Source organism: Meleagris gallopavo, chromosome 15 (assembly GCF_000146605.3).
Source record: "Meleagris gallopavo isolate NT-WF06-2002-E0010 breed Aviagen turkey brand Nicholas breeding stock chromosome 15, Turkey_5.1, whole genome shotgun sequence".
Lineage (NCBI taxonomy): Eukaryota > Metazoa > Chordata > Aves > Galliformes > Phasianidae > Meleagris > Meleagris gallopavo.
Genome location: NC_015025.2, coordinates 2644291 through 2666910, shown reverse-complemented (window position 1 = coordinate 2666910; position 22620 = coordinate 2644291). Strand labels below are relative to the sequence as shown.

Sequence of the window (22620 nt, the reverse complement as noted above, 5' to 3'; positions counted from 1 at the left end):
GGACTTGTGTCTCAAGACCTAATATGGTATTTCGGGCGGTAGCATGGGGTACTGCATAGGTTTCAAGCCACCCAGTTGTTGCCTCCACCATGGTGAGCACATAACGCTTACCATTACGAGATCGTGGCAAGGTGATATAATCAACCTGCCATGCCTCCCCATATTTGTACTTTTGCCATCGCCCTTCCTAGCTTCTTTCAAGTTCAGCTGGTCTGCAGGTGGTTTTGTAGCCTCTGACATGTGAAGAGGTTTGTCAGAGTGACATCATGTGCAGCTATTGGGACAGAAGTGTATGAAAACTATAATTGGCATCTCTATAATGCCAAGTTTAGTATAGGAAGCTGATTTTAGAAATATTTATTGGCACCTGTAGTGCATTGAAAAATACACTCAGATAATAATTAAAAATCATTAAAATAATTGCAGCATGCAAGAGCCTAGAAGTTAGGAGAGGAGTGGCAGCAAAATGGTTGATATCAAAGCCAAGTGAGTTTCATGTCAGTACTGATTTCATGCAGTAGTTGTTGCAGAGTTAACAAGGCATCTAATGACAGTTAATTTTGATTCCTGTTATCTTTGTTTTGTTGATCACCTTGAGAGATGAGACTTGGAATCCAAGTAAGCAGCAGATGATTATGATACAAAGTTGCTGCATTTATTGTACAGTTTTTTAAACAAAATGTGTCCTTACAGTGTTAAGGAACCACATCAGTGACTGGGGAATTTGAGGTTTGTTTTTGATGCCTTTGTATTGTGCTTGTAATTTTGAAGCAGTAACTTTCTTTAAGATAAAATATTAAATTTTCATTATTACAGTCAGAAATAAATAAAAATGTGTTCTTGCTGTGTGTTCAGTGTAGATTTCTGAATCCCAAGAGCTTGTTTTGCTTAACAAGTATACCTTTTTATTCTGACATTACAGATGTATTATATTTTCATTGTTACTGCAACAGAGACAGCTGTATTTATACAGATACTGCAAATAGCTGAATTCAGATTACATTCAGACTGTTCATTTTATTATTATTATTATTTTTAATGTGAGGTTTTCTAGATGTAGCAAAGGAGTAATGTGAGTATATTAAGTGAAATTGTGTTGTTTAGCAGGTTGGACAGTCATAGGCATTGAACTGAAAAATCACCAGTTGCTGACATAATCCTTTAATCCTTTCCCATATGATGTATATGATAGGTGCTCCACGCTGTCTGGAGTAACCACAAAGCATGAAACCTTACAGTTTAATTTTTGCAATGAGCATTAACAGTATTTTAGCAGGCTTTATCACTCACATGCCCTGTCTTATCTGTAAGTACTTTAAATTTTTATTTCACTGGGCTTTTAACAATTGTTTATAAGGCTTAAAGCTTTAGCTTCATGTGAATGATGTACCTCAGGTGGTAATAGTGATTTTTTTCCCCTTGTCTTTAAGGATAACTCTTTTTTTTTTTCTTTTTTTTTTCCTCTTAGTATGTGTTCTCTTGCTGTGAACTTTGAAGTTTCTTTTCAAAATTGTTTTTAAAACATGTTTTATGCAGGTCACCTGACAAGATGTTTTTTTGGCAAAACCTTTAACCCTTTGTGATCAATGGCAACGAAGTCTAGCAGCATCTGCTGAAACTTGTACTAAATTGTCTTAATTTGGATTCCATTGGAAACTCAGCTGATAAATCTGCAGATGACCTACACACTGTGCAGATTCCAGGAAGCTGGAGAAGAAGTAAGAAAGGATCAGAGTTGCTAGCAATTGTAAGCATTCTATACCCACTGTATTGTGTAACTTCTTTTGTCACAATACTTGTAGATAGAGAATATTTTCTACGTGTAGTTTTCTTGCTGATGAGTTATTAGGAAATGTTTTGCTATTTGTGTCACGCTTTTCCTATTATTACTTTTACAGACAAATATTGAGTGTGGTCTGTAACGTAGGTATTCACAGTAAATCAGATGGACTAAACACTGAACACTATTCTCATCCCTCAGATAAGAACACCTTGAAGAGGTACAGCACTTGTAGCATGTCTAATTTATTTCCTCTTCTTCCTGCTGAGAAAATCATGTATTAAATGTGGTTGTTTGCACTAGAATATGAATTCATTAATGAAGGCAGCAGGAGTGTTACGTTACATTCTGGTTTTTAGACTCTAAAGCTTTGACTTCATAAAATTGCACAGTACAGATGGCACTACAGTATGGATACATCCAAGCTAGCTCATTACCTTGGGTAATGAAGGCAGTTTAGCACTAGCAACAGGGAGCTCTTTGTGGGCTAATTTGTCTTTCTTCCTGCCAAATTAACCTGTTTGGAAGTCTGCTTTACTTCTAACAAAGCTTCTACATTGTCTCCCTTAACAAAGATTGGAGGTTTTAATGTGGTTTACTTAAAACCACAGACTAAGCTGTGTTGGAAGGGACCTACAGGAATCATCCAGTCTGACTCCTGGCTTCACACAGGATCACCCACATCCTGTGTCTGAGAGTGGCGTCCAGATGCTTCTTGGGCTCCAGCAGCTTGGGGTTGTGCCCACTGCCCCGGGCAGCCTGTGCTGTGCCCACCACCTCTGGTGCAGACCCTTCCTGTAACCCCGACCAGACCCTCCCCCAACACATCTCCATGCCATTTCTGGAGTGCAAACAGCAGAGCTCAGTGCTGCCCTCAGCTCCCTGTGAGGAGCTGCAGCTGCTGTGAGGGCTGCCCTCAGTCTGCTTTGCTCTGGGCAGAAAAAACAAGGGATCTCAGCCACTCTTCCTGCATCTTGCCTGCCAGCTTTTCCCCATCTTTGCTGCCCTACTTGGTGTAACATGACACTGTAGCGTTTGATACTACTTTTGATTTCAACTGTATTATTCTTCATCCATTTCCATTCCTTTTAACTTAATGTACTGTAAGCTTTTATCACAGCATGAGGCATATTGGATATGTGTGGCAAGCAGGGAAATAATGATGAAAGGCTGAATTTGTTCAAGTGACTGTAATTGGCTAAGAGACTTTTCCAAGATTTTACTTCAGATACTTTAAATTTTACATTGAAGGATCTCCCTTTTCCTCATTCAGTGCAAACAGTGTGTAAGCATATTAACTTTTATTTTTTGCCTGTAAATATATAGTGCTTATAAACAGAACAACTTCAAATGTTACTTCTTTTGTGGGACTGCATAATGGTGAATTATCAGTGATCTTCTTTCTACGCTGTTTTTACTTCTTTGTGAAAGAAAGCAGTGCTGTAGTTTGCTTGGTATGCTTCCATGGTGACTTGGTAATTCAGTCTTTAAAGTTTTCTGTGAGGCTACGAAAATATATGCTTGCAGACTCTAGGGTAGTCTGTGGGCCTTTAGTTGAAGACTTGCCTTTGCTTACATATGCCTCAAACTAATCCTTATTGTCTGGTGCCTGTTGTAGTGTTCTGCTGTAGCAACCCAAAGACATCACAGTTACCTACATCTGGTGCAGAACAGCTTTCTGCAGGCATCTGGGAGTGTTCTGCATCATGTGCAATTTCAGGGAATATTCTTTGAGCTGTAGGACAGATGCAGTACAGAGAGAATGGTGTTTTATGTGATATTGTGCAATGAATATTCACAGTATTTTTGTGAATAATAGAAATGATTCTGTTAAAGATTCTTAGTTATTGCTGGCAGAAAATAATAAAACCTACTTATCTTCTCCTTTAGTCTTCCTGGAGCCAGAGACCTTGGACCTGTTTTTTGATTTGTATCATTGCCTTCCACCAATGTTGTCTCAGTTAGTAAGTGACACAGTGATTTACACTAAAATAATGAGAATAGTTTTTTGTTTTTTTTTTACATTTTTACTTTGTTCAGATGACACTGTTTCATTCTGTGCATTAACATATAAGTTATGAGTCCCACAGGTACTGATTCAGTGCCCAGTCACAATGTCTTCTTTAAACTTTGGCCTTTAGTTCTCATTTCTAAATTTGAAAGTGTTTGAAACCCCTGAATTTCAGCAGGCTCTGCTATGTAGAAAGCATCCACCTAATTATTTTGATGAAGTTGTAACGTAAAAGATAATTTTAAAACTGAGCCATAATTGTCTGCAGGGATCTTCTGGACATTGCTGAAAGAATAATCTTCAGGTACTGAATGTGCTACAGACACAGTAGATTCATTTGATTCAAGGAATAAGATAATATTATTCTGAAAAAAAATAATATATATATATATTATTCTTACATTTATTTTGTTCTTTATGTGCTCTCCTGCTTAGTTCAGTTTGCTTCTACAAGGGGATCTTTATTTAATAATCCAGAAGGTGCCAGGTATCTTGGTAATCTAATCAAAGGAGCGAAACAAACACTCGAAAATCCACAGGTATCTGTCTATTTGTGATTCTGTTTATTTGAAATGCTGAAACAGCTGTGGGCTTGTTTTTGCCTGTCACATTTGTCATTAATTTACTGTATCTATCAAAAGCACTTTCAGCCTGCCATCTGTTTGCTTTGATTTACTATTCAAAATAAAGCAGAAATGCTGTGCAAATGAAATTGTCACCTCATCAGCCACAGTGCTTATATAAATTCTACTAGATTAAACTTTTAACTTTTTAAAAACTTGCTTCTTTGAATTTAGGGTTTATCTGATCCCAGTAATAACTACGAATTCTGTTGGTTCTTGGCTCAGCAGATGACAAACTATCAACTAGGAGAGTTGTGGCAGATTACCCAGAAGTTATCCAGCTCATAGCAAATTATACTATCACTGGCCTGCAGGTAGGAAAGTATACTGAAGTTTTCTGTTCTGTTCTACTCTTGAAAGACAAAGAAGTAGATCCTGATTTGCTTTGTTGGTGTAGGTGTTTTTTGAGGATGTGGTGAGACTTGACTTGACTTGACATAGAAATGTATTATTAACAGTGCAGCTTCTAAAATCACATAGAAATATACTATTAGCGATGTTGCTTCTAAAATCTTTGCAACTGGTTCCCATTATTCTTACAGAGTTCTGTAATGGGACTGGGTTTAAAGGAGAAATAGATGACTGAAATAGGACCTAGACATTAATCCTCCAGCTCTAGTCCTTACCCTTTAAAAAAAAAAAAAAAAGGCAAACTAGACCCTCTGTCCAGCTCTAAAATGCCTGAACCTGTGCTTCCTTTTGAACTTAGTGCCTACACTGACTAGATTCTTGAAGCTCTGGTTTTGCATCTTTGTGTCTCTAAATTTTTGTGCACGTACATAAATAAATGTGTACATGTATGTGTACAGTTGCCTATATGCTAAGCTGCTAAGTTGGATTCAGAAACTGGGCAAAATAGTGTCTAAATTTATGAGGGGTCCCTGCATGCCTGAGAAAGACAGAGAGGAAAGACCTGATCCTGAAAGACAGGATCAAGATTCTCACACTATTTAAAAATCTTACAGATTTTTTGGGTGTGCCCACTGTTTGAGTAATACTGTGATTGTTATTTTACTGTTTCCCTTGGAAACTTTCTCTGGTCTTCAGAATAGTAGTGGAAGATAACACCCAGGTGTAGGATACTGCTCCTGTAGGCCAGAGTGTCTGTGGGCAGCACTGCAGTAACTGTGAGCGTGGTCTATGGTGTGTTCCATAACATCTCAATTCTGACAGGGTCCTTCAGTATTTAGGTGAGTGAATAAAACTGCTCAAAATAAAAGCATTGTATTTCACAAGTAAAATCTCACGCTGGAGTGCTTTAACAGAAGTATGTTTTGGTTTCCTATAGCACTGGGAGTTTGCTCCAAATAGCGTTCACTATTTGCTAACTCTGTGGCAAAGAATGGTGGCATCTGTACCTTTTGTGAGAACAGCAGAACCCCACCTCTTAGATACTTATGCACCTGAGATAACAAAAGCTTATATTACTTCCAGACTGGAGTGTGTTCCTGTAGTAGTAAGGTAAACTTACAAGTGCAACTGTTGGAACTGTAACACAGAATGCTTAATTTTCAGTTGTATCAGTGTATTACGTTTTGGTTATGTTTAAAACTGTGATTCTGATTACCAGGGCAATATCTTACTTGATTGATACTATTTGCTCTGCTTATTAAATCCAGGTCAAAATCAAATGTTGATTCTAGCTCTAATTCCTCTTGCAGTCTCTTGTGTTCTTAAAAAAAACCTTTTTTTCCTTCTACCCACATTGCTCTGAAAGTAATGCCTCCTGTTTATTTCCATGGAAACTACAACAGAGAGCTGAAGAGCACATTAGCACTATTTGATAGAGAGAATTCTCAGTTAGTAAACGCTGTTTTGGAACCTGGTACCCACCATTAGCTCTGCATTTTTGCTAGCAGTAAACAAGAGCTGCATGCTGTGCTTGTAAAGATCTGCACCGGTGGAGGTGTCCCACTGTTTCACAGCTGCTATGATGGTGGTGTTGCTAGGAAAATGTTGCCTACACAGTCCATCTTTCATCAGTCCTAACAGACGCAAGTCAGAAGGCACCGAGTCTGGACTGTACAGTGGTTGTGGTAGGACTTCCCAGCCACGATTGGCAATGGGCTGTGGTCTTCAAACTGGTGTGGGGCTAGGTGTTATCATGTTGCAGGAGAAAGGTCATGATCTGCATGAGTCTGGAAGTTTGAGCCTTCCTCTTAGTCTGTGTCACTCTGCATCAGTCAGAATTGATGGTTTGCCCAGTTTCCAGCAAGTTCAGATGGATCACCCATTTCCTGATCCAAAGACCGTGCACGTCTCTTTACCTATTGGGGGTGTGTTTTGAATTTTTTCTTGAATGGGAAATTCATGTCTTGTCACCCTATGGGCTGCAGTTTTGGCACCGACTGGTAGTGACACCACATCTCATCACCGGTGGTGATGTGTGATCCAGGAAACTCACTTTCAGCCTCAGACTGGTTCAATAGTTTATGACAAATATACATTGTGGTGGTCTTTCTGTTCATGTGTAGGGGTTGTGGGACCCTCCTGGTGCAAACTTGGCAACTTTCCAGTGTTGCCAACATTGCTTCCAGTGCATTGAAGCTGATGTTCAGCTCCCTACTCAGCTCCTTGGTTGCAGTCGGCCAATTTGTGAGGATGAGCTGGTTTACATGCTCTTCAGTTTGTGATGTGAACACGTCACAGTGATGGCTTGTCTTTGACATCGCTGTCACCACTGCTGAAACACACCTCCTCACTATGCTATATCCACTGTTTGGTCTCTGAAAATGTTCAACAAGCATTGCTGAATGTCAGTGGTGCCATTTTTTCCACTTGGAGGAACTCAGTCCCACACCTTTGCTTCGTATGAACTTCCATGATAGATACAATTGTGTCAGACTGCCCTTCTGCTGCTGCCATCTGTCACAGGCCAACAGAATAACGCAGAATATTGGTGGGAAGGTTTATCCTTTTCTGTCATCCCACCACCATCCACTTTTGACATTGTGAGCCAACATAATAAAATGTGAGGCATTACTTTTGGAGCGGCCCTTGTAAGTTAGGTATTACCTTTTCAGCAGTGACCTATTTATATGTGCTGCTTGATGAGTCACTTTGTAGTGCTGTGGGTTTTAGAGTGATGGAGGAAAGCAGCAAACTCCATACATAAGAAAGTCTAAGACAGCACAGTACAAGCTGGAGTGCCAAGATTGAAGTGGGCTGGCTAACAATTTCTTAGCTCAATTCTTTTTTTTTTTTTTAAATAGCTTAAGTGTGCCTTATAGTCCACACTATTATACAGTGAATAAAGAAAAAAGTACATTCAGATTACTGAAAAGATTTAGTTTTTTCTGAGGGCTTTCATGGATGCCTGTTAGTGAGATACTGTGTCAGGCTGCAAGACTGTAGAATAAGCCACATCTGCTTTTCTTTCTCAGTTTTCTTTAGCTGAGATACATTTAGTCTGCTTGTGTGAGGAAGTACATTCAGCTTCACCATTGTTATCCTTTTGTCTCAACTTAGCCAAAATCTCACGCGTGCATCTCTTTTCATCTCATTTTTTAGTGGCTAAGCTGCTGTTGGTGTGACCTGCGTGAGGTACATCAAAGGTTCCTAATGACTCAGAGTTGTGTCCAAAGCTAGAAACGGGAAGAAGCAGCAGCTTGCTGTACATGCAGTTGGTTTTCTTGTGCCATGTCTCAGGCAGATTAAACTTCCTTGACATTTGAAGTCATATTTTCTGTTCTACTTTTCTGCACTCTGTATTATTCTTAAGACAGTCCTGGCACTGCTGTAACCTCCTGCAGCTCTAACTGTTGGATCTTTCTGACTTTGTCATACTTTCTTTTGTGATGAAGATCCTATGTTATGGCATTTCAATAGCAGTATCAAACATAGTCTTTGTTAGTAAATGTCTAGACAGTTCTTGAGTAACACGGGATATCTGGGAGCTGATCTATCAAGAATTCTGTTTGCTCCAAGGACATTAATTGGTATCTTTGTCAGTAGGTCTTGCTTTCTGGAGTGATAATTTTCCTTACAAGCCAGTATAGGTGATGATATCATCCTTCATTAAGGAGCCATCCCAGCTGGCCCTATGTTCAGAGAAGGATCCCCAGCTGTTTTATATCTTTCAAAATTTAGCTGTTAGCACTGGGCACCTTAATATGTCCACATGCAGAGGAAACCAGTCTGCATAAGCCATGTGGGCTCTAAGCCAAAGAGAAGATACCTCCATCCATACTGTGAGTAAACCTTTTAATACTGAGATGTATTTTATCTGGAAAGAAGTAATTTCCTACTGAAGTGTTCCACGGTCAGTGTGCTCACTGATTCGATAGCCTTTCTACCTAAAGTAGAGCCCAGCACCGAGACTTCAGCTTTCTTTGTTGTTTCTTTTGGGTTTTAAAGTTCAATATAGACTTATTTTCACAGCCTTCTTATCTGGTTGACTCCTGAGTTCTGTATTCACCTTGCAGTCATGCTTACATTCCTTCACATAAAAATATGATGCTTTATCTGTACCCACTGGAACACTTCCAAAGACTCTACAGATTGTTCATTGCCTGTGCTGCAGCAGATTAACTTGCTGATGAATAAACTTTTTCTACTGTGACTTGTGTAATAAGTACAGTTATATATACAGTTATAACTTACAGGAAGAGCTATTACTCCTTTTGTTACAGGTGTTTCTTGTAGCAGAACCCATAATAAACATTTATAAAGCAACTGCATGGAATTTTACTGAAACTTCTTGGCTTTGATATCATGGTCTTGTACTTAATTTGATGAATGTGCAAAATCCACTTCTGCTACGTATTCCATTCTTTTCCACAGTCATCCTGTGAGAAATATGCTGCTTGTTGTGCTATGTATTCAGGCATAGGCACAAAGGACCTCAGATTTTCAGGATTTACCTTTGCGTTCATGCTGCCAATCTCAATCTCCTATCTGCCTTGTAGTTCTTTGCATTTTAAGCTATGCATTAAGAAGATAGCACAAATAGAATATTGTTCTGGGGGGTGGGCAGGGGTATGTGTGTATTTAAAATGAGAGCTTACATCTGTCTGTTGCATACACCAGGTGCTATGGCTGTTACATACAGCTCAGCATTGCAGTGACAGTTGGGCAAGATCCGGATGGGAAAGCAAAGAAGGAGTTTTGGGGCAATGTGATTAAGTGGTTACTTTTTATTTCTGTTCTAGAGGTGGCCTGGAAGATCCACTGGATGATACAGCTACAGTTGTCAAGCAACTGGAGCAATTACACAGTTAGCAGGTGTGGATGTGAAAAGACCTGTACACTTCTTGGACAGTTGTTTGACCAAAATGCACAAAACTACTGAAAACTATTGCACTCTTCTAGTAGGAATCCATTAGAAATCAGAGTCCAGGAAGGTTAGTATTTACTTTAATGTTTAGATTCTTTTATGTGCCAGTATAAACATCCTTGCATATGAAAGATTTATGATTTTACAATGATCTTATGGCAGATGCCTCTCCATCTTTTCTGGAACTAAAAATTCATGTTCCAAGTGACCTTGCACCACATTTTCACTGGTTGTCTTTATGTTAAATAGATAGATGGACAGTTGATACCTTTAATATCTTGTTCCATCTTTAAAGTATAGGCATGAGAGCTCTAACAACTCCTTAAATTTCTGAAAATCAAGCTATCAGTGCCCCGGGTGCCCTAATGGGAGCCAGCTGCTATTTGAGCGTTTTCTGGAATTGAAGATCTTAACTTTTTTCTTCTTGCATTTATCCATCTGTAAAAACTAAACTTATGTTTAAAACTCTAGCTTACATTAAACAATTCTGTTAAGATAAATTACCAGACTACCAAGAAACTGAAGTTAATTGTTACTGCATAAGTTGTAAAAATCAGTAGCACTTCTAATGTATTTTTGGGTACCTGTTTCAGGGCTCTGTATCTCACTTCACTTATCTTTACAGCTACTGGCTCTTTCTTAATAAATTATCTTATAAGTGTTGCATCTTTACATGGATAAATGTAAAAATGTTTTGACAAGGTGAGACAGCTTACTGTGTTACACAGCTGTTTCTTTGCATGCTTTTAAATATTTATGATATATTTTGCTGTTCTTCCATTGACAATTCAAATATTTTGATTTCCTTCTATCTAGGAGCTATTTTTTCATTGATGCATATAAAACCTTTCACTTTCTCCTATGCACCCAACAACTTCTATGTGGGAGAACTTCCACTGACTGTCCTGATTTCATTGACTGGCTGCAGTCTGAATTTACACTGCATTACCCAAAAAGGGGGACCAGGGGGATGGAATGAGTTGGAATCTGTCAGTGTCGGTGCTCTGGGGACTGTGCCTTTATGCATTAGAAAATATTTGATGCAGTTTAAATTTTGTGTTTCTTTTGTGCAAGCAGAACATTTGTGTTCATGGAGAACAATAGCTGCTCCATCCCCTAGATATATGTAGTTAAATTTAGATGTTTAATGGCTTTTAATGTTGCAAAATAAGTTAATACCATATTAAGATCCCATTTTATTATACTGTCTTGCTCTCAGTATCAATAGTGATGTGGTCATGGTTTACTAAAACAATAATCCCCAAGAAATGGGTCATTAGCAGTAGTTAATGATTACTCGTGATCTATGGTAATGACTCATTTCTTTGGGATTATTGCTGTTATAAACCATAATTACAGATTATTACTGCAATAATTATTTTCTAAAAGAAAAGATGTTGTCTGCCTAGGTAGCTGCAAAAGCAAATGCATTTTAAGTACTGAGGGTCTAAAAGAGGGGAAGAAGTTAAAACCTTTTAGTTGTTGTTGAGGGAAGAGGGCTGTCACCAGAAAATTGCATCTCATCATGTAACTAAAAGCAAGCTGCTGCCATTTATAAGAGAATGTGGGTTTTTATTTTGAGAAAGATCATTGGCCAAAGTGATTGTTATGGTGTTTGAAGAGACCAGCATCACTTCATAGTTGCTTTTTGATACTATCTTCAAAGAGCTATTCTTTAGTAGCTGTTAATGCTGATTTAATTTGAGCTCTAAGTGTTCTCTTAGACACTTCAGCTGCTCAGTTAGTGATGGTGTTAATCTCTCCGTGTCTTAAATTGCAGTACAAACAGCTGTTAATCTATGATGTGTTTGAAGTTTTGCTTGGAAATGTTGTATTTTATGTTGGTTGTGGGACTGTGGTGTCAACTGCCTTTACAGATAATCATTATTTGGAAATGGATCAGCAAAAATGCATGAAGATGGTTTGGAGTTTTCATCACGTATCTCATCTCAAAAGCTGACACTCATTCCTTGTCTCAAAATGTTTTGTGTTCCAGATCTTGTTGTGTATGTATTTCTGTGGTAATTTTAAAAAATAGAACTGAGATTTAAGGTAAACCCAAACTTGTCTTGAAATGGTCTGCATTATTCCAAATCTGGCATTACCTTTTAGTGTGTATTTGATCACCCCATCTTTGTTATGTCATGAGGTTCTTTGTGCTGCAGCGCTTAGATGTATAAATGCACTGTGCCATGGATCTGTGACTGAAGCACAGTTACTTATATTGAATTGTCATGTGATAAAACCATGTTCAGGTCGCAAGGATACTGGAACATCTCAGAACTGTTAATGGTTCCTCATTGAAGGAGCTTAGGAAGCAGAGCATTCATTGCTTTCTCACTTCTGGGTTTTCCAAAATAAAGCTGTGCTTAATGTGAGAAAATTGAGTAACATCTGATGTTGTGTGAATGGAGAGTAGTTTATCAGAGAATGTGAAACAAACTTGAAACAAAACCTCAGAGATTTTGACAGGTACTGTTCTTATAGCAATCCCCACTTGTACACAGAAATATTCAAAATAGAATGTTGGTTTAAGGCTGTGATGTGACCTCATTTGTTTATCTGTAATTTTTTGTTTATGTTAAACTTCAAAATATGTTCTGAAGACTTGATTAATCAGTGTGCTGTATTCACTCTTGTAAGCTATGCTGTCATCATTTGGTAAAATCCTAGTAATGACGGTAAGAAATCTAGCTAATGTAAATCTCAGACTTACTGAGAACCCTTATTTGTAACTTGATGCAACCTGCATGGAAACTGTTCCAATTTATTTGTCTCAGCTGTGTTGTTACTTTTCATTTTGTTGGAATTCATTACAAAGTACCTTTTGCCAGATGGAGTCTAAAAGTAGCTTTAGTGTTCTGTTGTCTCTGTGCATTTCAGTTGAGGAAGGAGTCTTTAGATGTCCTGAAATTTGTAAGATTTGTATGTTAGTTTTCCATTTGGATCTTAGCTTTGTCACTGCTTGCTGAGAGACGATACTGTTAGATGCTGGATTCAAAGCTTAAAAAACTGAAGCAGGAATCTGCTTGGCTTCTGTAGGTAGAAGTAGGTCAAAGATTATAAAAGTATGACACCCTAACTTGCCAGAGAGGTTAAAACAATCCAGACTTTGCAGTAGTGAGCGTCCAGCAGAACAGAGGCCCAAGTAATTTTTGGTTTGATGTTTGTAAACTTGGATTCCATACTTAGAAAGCTGGATTTCAGTATTTGGCATCTTTATGGCGCATGCTAAATACAAAAACTGAAGGATCTGCGAGATTGGAAAGAATGATGGGGTAGTATGAAGGAGAGACTTCTGAAAGTATGAAGTGGTTTAGAAATTCTTTTCATTAAGAATACACTTGACTTAACAGAATAAAAATATTCTTTTGTACAAATGATTTTTCGCATTCAAAATAAGACTTCAGATATTAGTTGGACATTACAAGTAATTATTTTAAATAGAGCAAGGAAAGTAAGCAGACTAGAAAGTCTCAACTGTTTCCTGATGCTGTTAAGTAGATGCAGCTGCACCACAGTTGTATCCTGTGAAACAACTTGTAGCTGTGAAGATACTAGATTTAATTACATGCTCTATCTTGAGCAGGATGAATTTGTTTTTTGAGTTTGTATGTGATTTGTATTTTGAGTTGATTCTATGCTGTTTTGTATATAAATGCATCCAGTTTAGTAAGCTGTGGTAGTTTATGCGTCAATTCTCTTCACAATGTTGGTTGAGTTCTCTGGGTAGGTTTTAAGACTGAGAAGATGAGAAACTTAACCATTCTCTTGAGAGCATTCTATGGTCTGATACGTTAAGAAAGTTCTGATGCCTTATGGAAGTGTTTTGTACATAACAAACTGTTCTTTTCTTTTTAATGTTAGGACGTCTGGCATGGCTTGTCTGCTTTGTGGGTACTTTTGTGGGGAGAAGATTAATGCACACTGGCACTGATGAACATGATGCTGTGGGTGGAGAATTACCCTGTCGGTAAGTATTGCTTGATTTTATTTCTGATTTTGTGATGTTTTAGTATCACTAAACATTTGAACTCGACTGTCTTTGTCCATTGTTTGGATGGTGGGTGTTCCAAAATTGTATGAGTTTCTGTGGACTGCAACCATTTCAGTGAGTGTGATCTTTCCTCTGTCACCATCCTGAGTAGTGAAGGGCTCAGTGAGGCTATCATGTCAAAGTTCTGCTGCAGAGGAATGGAAGAAGCCTAAAGGCAAACATGTCTCTTGCCATATTCGGTGTTGAGATATGATCGGATAGCTACTGGATATTTTTGTTGTTATATTCCTATACAAGTATTAATTTTATTGATTATGAGCTGTGGTTACCATTTTCTGTGCTATTTCCTTTGTACTCATCAAGAGTCTTGCAAGTGAAGGAGTATAGAGGAGCTGCTAGCCAACCACGGAAAGCTTGGGTAACTTTTAGACTAGAACTAGGAATAAAAAGGCAGCTGTAGTTATAAAATGTGTGTGCTGCAGTCTCCATTATGCAAACTTTGAGGTTAAGGAGTATGCTAGGGAGTATTGCAAATCACATACATACTTTGTGGCAAATAGAAAGGATGTGACAAACGCTTGATCCTTGTTTACACCCGTTGTTACCTATGTTACACAGGAGCATATGGAAAAGGGGGTGCATCGTTGATCCTGATATTTACACCAGCTAGCTAACACACAAAAAAGGCATGCAGTCTATAATGGGATAAAAAGCTTTGCATTTTTTCCTGTTTCTTGCATTCCTTATCTACCCTGGAGCTGTATGGTGTCAGCAGTCTCCTACTATGTTTTTATTAATAATACAATGTTTTCATATATAGACTTACAAATGAAGTGGCCTGCTGACTGCTGATCTAGTTACTGTTTCAGTATTGGGAAAGAGTGAGAATAACTTTTTGAATCGTTACAGAACTAAGATTTCAAGGAACAGATCATAGAAGAACATGAAAATGTAATAAAGTAATATGAAAAAAATTACTCTTAGCTGATTCAAGCTGTAGTTAATTCTTTGAAATCAGTCCTGATAAAGAGATGTGTACAATTTAAGAATTTAGATCAGAAAATACTGTACGGGTATTTTAAGAGGCAGTGCATCATATACTGCATATAAAAATTAATCTCTGAGTACAATAGCTTCAATTTTCAGGGATCCTGAGACAACTCTTATCTTGCACTTTCAATTTGCTTTTGTTACAGTGAGGAATTAATGATCTAAGAACAGAAAGTATTTTACAAATTTGCATATGCATCTGAGGAAAATTTCAAGTGACAAAGTAATTAGAAAAGCATTATGTTGATGTTTTATGTTTAATAGTGGTCAATTAGCATAATTAGCATCTAAGCAGAACAAAATCCTAGAAGATACTTAGGCAAACAAAAAATGGCTGATGGGTTCCTAAAGAAATTAGCTATGGTAATATCATTTGACTTGGAAGTCCATCCTGAAAACGTCTCTTCTTTTTTTGTTCCTAAAGGCTGTTTCAGCTGACGCCTTTGGTGGATGCCCAGTTAGCACAGGCTAGTAATGAAAAAGTAGAACTGGCAATTCTGTGGTTCTTGGGTCAGTTTTGCAAAACGTATGTGGGGAAGCAGCCTCAGCACACCTCAAAGGTAACGTCTGCTCTAAAGAGTGACGTGAAAATAGAACAGGCCTGTGCAGAAATGGACCTGACAGCATACCTTGAGGCACGTAAGCTGTGGGGCTTAGCGTATGGTCGGTTGGATAGGTGTGTAATTTACTGATGTGGTGTCAGCGTGCTCTTAAGTTTAAGCATGCAAGGAGTTAATATTTTAACAGCTATGTTCATTAAACAATTTTAGGTTACTTTGCATTTCAATTTTTTATTTCAAACATTTAGCTGGGTTCTGCTATATTGTGTTATATTTCACAGCTGGGTACACAAGATTTATTCTTTTAATAGTTCTTTTCTTTTGACAGTTACTCATTTACGTGGTTTCCACTGTATTTCTCTCATTACTTAGCTTTTCTGCATTTTAAGTACGAGAGAGGGAAAAGTAAGATGCATTTTTGAAGAAGCAGCAGTTAATTCACCTTAACTGTAGGGGACAGTCATAATATAGATGTTATAAAGAGAATGTCAGTGAGATGAGATCAATTGATCTTGGGAAAGACTGAGAGTTCTGTTGGGAGCCCCAAGCAAATCTTTAGCAAGAATTGTGACAGTGACTGAGATCTGATTTTACTGCTGTAGTGCTGTATCCTTTTTGGTGATTGGTACCAATCTCAAGAATCCCTTTATCCCTTTGGGTTTGAACTGTACTTCAGCTTCGTGGTATAGTTCCTTACTTAAAATTAAAAATGGTTTTACACTATACTGAATTGCCTTCTCATGAAAATGATGTGTTCCTTTCAATTCTCAAAGCTGGTTTGTTATTTTTAAATATGGCACGATTCTGTAGTGCTAAGAAAAGGTACACAGCACGTTTTTACTGGTATTTCCACTAGCAGAACTCCTACCGATGGCAATTCAAAGGCAAGGTGGCTGTATTTGGTGTTAATCTGATCTCTGATTCCCAGATTATTTTGTCTCTTTGTCTGGTTTCCATCAGGTTTGAGAATTTTGATTTTATGGTTTTCTATTCTGATTGATTGGGCTCTCACTGTGTGAAGTCCAGTCAGTACAGTGCAGTGTGCTGTAACACTGTTGGGAGGTTGACTGCCTAAGCTCCTTGTCCTTCACTGGGGAAGGCTGAAAGCATTTCAGCGTGGGTAAAGCAGTGCACAGCTGGAACTCCCTTCTCAGGAGATAAAATGCAGAAGTTGTACATTTTCCAGCCACCCTTGAGTTCAGTGCCTCTGAATTTATCTGGCTCAGCAATGTGTTTTGAATAACCATAAGACGAGCTCTGTGATTGCATTCAGTGTGCAAGGTTAAATGGTTTGTTATCGAGTAAAGTGCTGCCTAATGTTTCCATTTGATTTATTGAAGAGCAATTAGATCAGAAAGAATTAGCTTTTACCCAAAGGGCTCAGTGTAAAACTGTAGGTTGAATTCAAGAGAAGATTGTGGTGGTGGTGGTGATGGTAGTATTTTTTTTCTCCTCTCAGTAAGTGGGCATGAATCAAACTGTTACTGTATCAGATTCCACGTTCTGCTTTTGGTTATGACTTGTGCGTTGTCAGTGACCAGCCCAGGAAAGTGGAAGGTTTGCCTGGGTGCAAAACCCTTCAAGGGCTGTTTCTAAATTCTAGACCTTGAGCAAGTCTAGTCCATTACAAATGCATTTTCAAGATGTCCATTTTTAATGGTTTGCTTACAGTATGTACCAGCATAATTTAGTTTGCAGTCGGATTACACTAATTACGCTTCCTTTTTTCTTTCCTTGTTTTTGTTTTGCTCTCATAGGCTGGATATAACAGCCTCCCATTTGCATCGATAGAATTCTGTGCTCCGTATCCCATTACTTTACCTGATCTTACAGTGAGAACTGTGTAAATGCTTCTGAACTCCCACTTGTGTTTTTTTCCATTTTCAATTCTTAATAAAGTGATTGCATACATTTTGCAATTCAGAGAAACCAGAAGGCAGCACTTGTATGATGATTCTTCTGTTCTGTCCTGCTGTAGCAGTAAGTATAGCAGCAGATGGCATTCTACCCTCACAGTTGTAAATCCCATGGTGCAGTGTGTTGCTGGCAGGTATTTACAAATAAACAATAAAAAGGCTTGCACTTGGTAGCAGAAATATCAGGCATGTATCAAGTGACTAACTTAATACATACTTATATAAATATTCAAGACTGCTTGAATGGATTTATTTACAGAATGTGTAATGGAAATTTTGCATGCTTCAGCCATGTTGAAGTAATCTCTAGGAATATTTCACCAGTTAATCATACACTTGCATGCAGAAAATGGTTACAGAAGGCAGAATAGTTGAACAAAATTGTGGAGCGCATTGTATATTAATTTTATTCATTAATTGACTCGTTTTTACATCTGTGCATACTATAAAAACAAGCCCATTATAGAAGAACTTTGGCTCAGTAAATAAGTGCATTCTTAGTAAATAGTCCACCAGGGTTGGCTGTCTAAGGAAAAATAGGAAACTTGGAAATCTCTTCTGTGATACTGTGATATACTTCAAGTACCTTTGTGTTTCCAGTACAAAAATAATACATCAAAATGCTATCTTCTGAATTAAATAGAGCAGTGAATGAATAAATATATTATTATATTCCTGTTAAAAACTACACTGGGTTCTTTGGTATTGTATAGCTCTATCAAGTTTCGTCTGTTCTGTTTTCTTCTGAGCTGTGATAGGTGGAAATCTTCATATCAACACTCACTCTGTGTTTCTCTGCAAGAAGCAAGTGCCACTTACAATACATGTGGGGCTTGATGCAACAGAGTATCAGGAAGGTGGCACAGAAGGCTGCCTGCTAATCCGAGAGGTGAGGAGGTAGTGGGAAGGGTTTGTAACCTTCCCCAGCATAGTTCAAACCACGTCTGTTCCCAGCTCCCTCCTGGGGATTGGCTGTGTTGGCAGCTGACAGCATGGGACAGAGGGCTCTGTCTCTTAGTGGCAGTGTGAAGTTGTCAAGAGGAAATCAAACTGTAATTTGCTGGAAACATTTTGTTAGTAAATACTTCGTAAGAAGTTCAGCTTAGCTAAGTTAGTTAATAACGTTTCTGAACTGGAGAAAAGTTTAGTATATATATGTGTATTGAAGTAAAGTTCTTGTTGTTAGTTCCTTTGCACATTCAGGTTTGGGGTGAATGGTGAAATAAATGGTACTTAGCTGGTAAAAAAAAAAAAGAAAAAAAAAAAGAGAGAAGTGATTGAAAACAAATATTATTTAGATTATGAGAGTGGTTCTGTAGAAGAGAAACAAATTGCATTTAAAATGTTCTGGCATTGCATAGGCTATAGAATTAGGATATAGAACTGTACATTATGTTACTTTCACTGTTTTTTCATTCTAGCAGAATAAGAATTGCATCTTCCACAGTCGTGTACTTGCCATGTGTGCTTTGTACAGCATGTGGCGCTATTTATCTAGGTTTGTTCCTTCGTTGCCATTCTTCAAACACAGAGGTCAAAGCTGGAAGGATTCTCATGTCAGATGAGGGTAGCGTGGTGAAAATGACATCAGTAATTGGCAAGTATTTTAGACTGAGCTGTGCTCTTTGGCAGAGCCTCACTGAAGGTTATTGCTGGAGCTCTGTTCTCAGCTTTTATAGGCAGAGCCATTTTTAGACCCACAATCAGAACAGTTATGCTTAGAAGGTTGTGTTTTTTGTATGAAAAATCAGTTGTTGGTATTGCTCTAAGTAACTCAAAACTTAACAGTTAAAATGCCTTTGGGTAAAAACTCCTTTACTCCACCGTAAGGCAGTTCATGGTTTTGTGTTCTGCTCTTTCTAAGCCAGCAGTAGCCCTAGTATGTTTAGAGTATTCTGCAGGTATTTTTGGTATGTTCTGGATGGCAGTAGTTTGAGAGAGACCTCCTGCAGTGCAGATCACTGGCAGTAGGGTGTTCTGCTAAGCCATGCTTTTCCTTTGCTCTAGCTTTAAATAAAAGTGGGAGAGACACAAGTGGGAGAGGAGAAAGTAGGAGTTATAATCCAGGTAATTTTGTTTCTGGGTAATAGCCTCATGTAAAAATGAAGAGAGATAGCTGGCATCTTTGTCAGGTGCAATGTATGACATCCAATTTCTTTGTCACACTAGGGCAAGCGAGAGTGAACAATTGCATAAAAGTTTTGGATTCTTGTTTCACAAGAAGTCTTCACATGTACAGGTTGAAGCATGACAGTAGAGTGGGGTGTGGAGGATGCAAATGGAACATCTTACTGTATCCTGCACTTTTTTTATTTATGTGGTGAATATGAAGATGTTACTTTATTAGCATTTAGGATTGCATCTGTTTGTGTTTTTAAAGCTTTTAAATTACGGGCTTGACATGTGAGGTAGATCTGCATTATGATTAAAAAAATATCTGGAGGGTCTAAAATTTAGACTGCAGCGTGTTAAGAGGGGAGGAAAAATATCATTTCCTTGCTCTGTTATTTGCAGTAGCTGAAAGCAAAAAACACATGTAACCAAGTATCATCTAAACACAGAACAGGGGTTTGTCTTCTAATGCATAACGTGGGTACTTGTGTTCTGTTGACTCACATTAGTTTGATATTTCTTGGGTGTATGTATATTTGATTACTTTGCCTGCAGACACAGAAGCATGACCTAGCAAAAAAAAGAAAAAAAAAATGCAAGCCACAACAAACAGAAACAAACCAAGCCCACAGCTATGAGGATCTGACTGCTTTCACTCTGTGCAGGTTGAGACTCAGAGATCTGTGGGAATCCCTCTGACATCAGCGGGGATCTTTGCAAGCGAAGGCGTTGATTGATTGTGGTGCATCTCATAAAACATCCTGTGTCCTGGTGTCTTTGTGATTAATCATATCTTAACACTTATGAATGATTATTCTTTTCTGAGCTGTAAAATATATATGCTGTTTTATTTCATTACAGTGAGGTGAAGATCACAGCACTGACAGATGGTGGAAATTAGCAGGCAGTTTTGAAATTGTTCTGTGCACTAGAAATTAGATCTCATTTTAATTCAGCTTTTCCAAACTAGTAAATGAGGTTAATGCCATACATATTCAGCTGATATGGATGAAGAAATTGATATAAAGTAGATCAACATAGCTACAGGGCTACTTTAATTTATAGGTAAAGAGGCAGTGATAAATGGAAGTAATGTAGTAGTGGTCACTAAACTCCTCAGCCATCAGGGATTCAATAGCGTTAGCTGCTCATTAAAGGCTTGGTCGGGGTACATCAAAAAGGAATTTAAGAAGAAATAGCCAACTAACCCTTAATTATCAAAACATAGAAAATACTAATTATGCCTTAATTAGCTTTTCTTTTAATGTACTGAAATTGTTACTTTTTGTGTAGCACAAATGGATAGTTATATCAACAATAAATAGGTTGTTTTAATAACTTTCTTTTACCTCTGGGAAAACCACACTCCAATTTTTAATATGCAATAATGCTTCTCTCTAGCCTGTAGGAGATGAAAATTATTAAGTAGCTTTATTTTTTGAAGATTTTACAGCAGCTTTGGGAAGAATTATTTCACCATGCATCAATTATTTTTAATTGAACTGAATATTTTTCAGATTGCATGAAATGCCTCTCATTTAAGTTTAACATTTAGAGTTTGTTAAGGAAGCATTGTAGTGAGAATTGGGTACCACTTATTTCCATGGCATATTTTGGGAAGAATAAAGAATGGCTGTTTCAGAAGAAAAATATCATCACTAATGTTTTTCACTTCACTGGGCCAAGCCTCATTTTATTGTTCCACAGCTACCCTGCTGTTCCGTGAGGCAGCAGGAGCCTCCTTCTCTGTGTTGGGTTCAGTCTCCTTGCAGGTCCTACAGGAAGGCAGGCATTGGCTGTCACACAGCTTGGATCCGTCTGGTACTGGTGAAAAACTTCAACAGCTCTTGCAAGATCCTTTTCCTTTTGAGGCAGAATGCGTGTGCAGAAAAGAGTGACCCGATTAGGACTGAGCAGGTATAGTTACAGTATATATAGGCACTGCATAGGGCTGGTCATAAGTGCCTCCAAATTCAGGTTGCACTCTTTGGGAATTGAATTGAACGTAATTACTAGTGCATGAATCAAATAAAGTAGATAGCAGTCAAACTCAGATGCTGGTTGGTGATCAGAGTATTGCAGGAGATATCTAATCTGTAGAACTGATGCAAACATCCCACCTGAGAAATCTCGTTGCTGATTTTTTTTTTTTGTAAACCTTTTCTTCTAAACAGTTTCAACCGTAAAATTGAGCAAGTATTGGGCTTACATACAGAACCTGAAGTTATAAAATACCACTGTGTATTTCAAAATGCTTTAAACGTTGATACGCACCAGTTCATATGCTGTTAAAGATAAGACTGAAATAGACTGATACAGTTGCTTTATTTGGCAAATAAATTCTTGGTGATTTCGGTGATGCTTTAAAGAAAAAAAAATCTTGCTTCCAAAGCTTTAAAGAGCAAAAATTAGATGAGAACATCTAATATTTCTTGAACTAAACTTCTGTCTTACAGCATGGAGACATCCACAAAACTAATTAAATCTGTACTTCATACTTAAATTTAGGATCATTCTGTGGAATTGTAGTTGCTCGTTGGGCTTACAGGAGCTCAGCGTTCACCGTTCATCAGTTTCTTGGACAAAAGGGTTGGTAATTTGTTCATTTATTAACCATCAGAAAAAAAAGTTTCTTCATATAAGTATCACTTTGGTCCTGTCCTCTCGGAGGATCTGACATTTATTGACTGATTTATTTTCTAGAAAATGGGAAAGCAGCAAAAACTTAAGGAAATTTTACTCAGGTTGGTCTCCTTTTAGTTCCTGTTCTTTCTTCAGCAGAAAGAACTTCCAACAAATACTCCTGGACTACTATTTCAGTTTATTCAGAATGGGACAAGCTAAGTTAATTGGGTCATTACTTTTAAAAATATATGGTTATTTTGGATCAAAGATCTTCCTCCATCTGAAAAATAATTGGATTAAATAAATATATTTAAAAGCTCCGTGTATTTGCTGTTGAGTTACCTGTGCTGTTGTATCTGACTAACTTGTTGGGTTTGGGCCCATTGCTCACAACAGCTGCAACCCGAATGAACCTTTGTAGAGCTGTTCAATGTCATCTGCAGTTAAAACGTTGGTTTTGAAGTGCTGTGCTTTTTTATTTTACAATTTTACAACACAAATCAGGCAATCTTAAAAATAAATAATTAGCATAGTTCAGTTCTGCGCGTGGCTGTAACTGAGCTTTATTTTGTAGCTGCTAATAAAGGCACATTATCATGTTCAGGCATTGCAATTATCATTGAAATGTGTATGTCCATTAACTGCAGCATTAGGCTGCGGATATAATTACT

General features: G+C 37.9%; 1 protein-coding gene across 1 annotated transcript in view; it reads left to right on the top strand.

The window, feature by feature from the left end:
* Positions 1 to 22620, top strand: part of LOC100539369 (ran-binding protein 17) — a 146470-nt gene that overhangs the window by 8663 nt on the left and 115187 nt on the right. Inside the window, 6 exon segments of the mRNA XM_019620358.2 lie at positions 1537 to 1747; positions 3671 to 3744; positions 4227 to 4330; positions 4643 to 4728; positions 9565 to 9756; positions 13557 to 13662. The gene's annotated coding sequence lies outside the window, so the exon portion shown is untranslated.